Below are 1,607 nucleotides of genomic sequence, written 5' to 3'. Positions count from 1 at the left end.
GCTGCAACATGTTGTTTGATAACATCTTTCAACCGTATGCTCTAATACCACTTTGTTGGAAGGGTTCACGAGCCCACTCTAAAATGCACTCAAAATCTCACAAACTTTGAAAACAAGAAACTTGTTCTCTTGAAAAACTCAAAAACACACAACAGAAGAATATTGTTCTCTTGAAACTCACTTTCTTTATAATTTTAATTTGCTTCCATTAATTTGATTTATTTGATTACTGTTGGGCTTAAGTTGCGAATAATGGGCTGAAGGAACAAACTTATTGATCCTTTTGGGCTTTGACAATGCGATGGCCCTTAAACGAATACTAGAAGCCACCTTATTTCTTCACACAAACACAAAACAACGTGCTGAAAGCACAATCTGTGTGATGAAGGATCTCGACCTTACACTTTGATGGCTAAGATTAGAGCTTCACACTTCTGCTGGTTATGCACTTCGAAAGACTAACTTTTCTTTTCTTTTTATAGAGAAAGAACGAGAGAAAAGAAAAGAGAGAACCGCCGGAAGACTGTCGGAAATCGCAGAGGGCAATGAGTCTTCAGTCGTCTAGGCGATGAGAGGTAAAGTTAGAGGTCGTCTAGACGATAAGGGACAAGTTGTCTAGACGATGAAGGCTTTACTAAAGATTGTCTAGACAAAGTCGTCTAAATGATGGTCGTCTACACGATGAGGCTTGCAGAAGTAAACGATCATTGGCTAAAATCTAGACGATCGTTTGCTAAAAGCTACACGATCGATAGGTTAAAGGTATACGATAGAGGGAGATGATCGGGAAGAAGAAGAACACGATAGGTTTACGTGGTTCCGCCAAGGAAGGCCTATGTCCACAGAGAAGCTGACGGGAGTTTTATTCAAGAGTGCTTCAAGATAAGTTTGATCACTTAATTACAATTTGCTCTCTCTCACTTTACAATTAGTTACACAATGTATTTAAAGGTAGCTTGATGTGTAACAGATTTTGTAACTGAATGAAGTTATTTTCACCTTTCTATATAACAATCTCCACCTTGAAATGAACTTCATGCTTTCTTTAGCTTCTCTGATCTGACTGTCTTTTTCCTTTAACCTTTGTCTCTCAGCTCAAACCTTATTATATCAAGGCACTTCTAGAGTTTGAGCTGAGTGACTGTTTTTGTCAACATGTCGGAGGCATTCTCTAAGGTATGAACTTTCAGAACTTCAATCTATTTAGCTTCTATTTGCTGTCGTATGAAATGATATTTAACATCTATATGTTTAGTTCTATTATAGTACTGAGGATGCTTAGATAAATGAATTTTACTCTAATTATCACAAAAGATCTTCACTGTGTTCTGTTTAATTCCGAAGTCACTTAGGAGACCCTTTAGCCATAGGCCTTCCTTCACTGCTTCTGATAGTGCTATGAACTCTGCTTCAGTAGTAGAAATGGCTACTATTGATTGTAAGGTAGCTTGCTAGCTTAGGACACACCTTCCAAATAGGAAGATATACCCTGATAATGACCTCCTCTTGTCTAGATCTTCAACATAATCTGAGTCTACATAACCAATCAGCTCTAGTTCACTGTCTGGTAGATATTGGTACATTAGTTTAGCATTATTAGTACCCTT

This window comes from Benincasa hispida, chromosome 8, assembly GCF_027475165.1.
Source record: "Benincasa hispida cultivar pf3 chromosome 8, pf3_genome.v1.1, whole genome shotgun sequence".
In the NCBI taxonomy this organism is placed as follows: Eukaryota; Viridiplantae; Streptophyta; class Magnoliopsida; order Cucurbitales; family Cucurbitaceae; genus Benincasa; species Benincasa hispida.
This window is presented reverse-complemented; position numbering follows the sequence as displayed.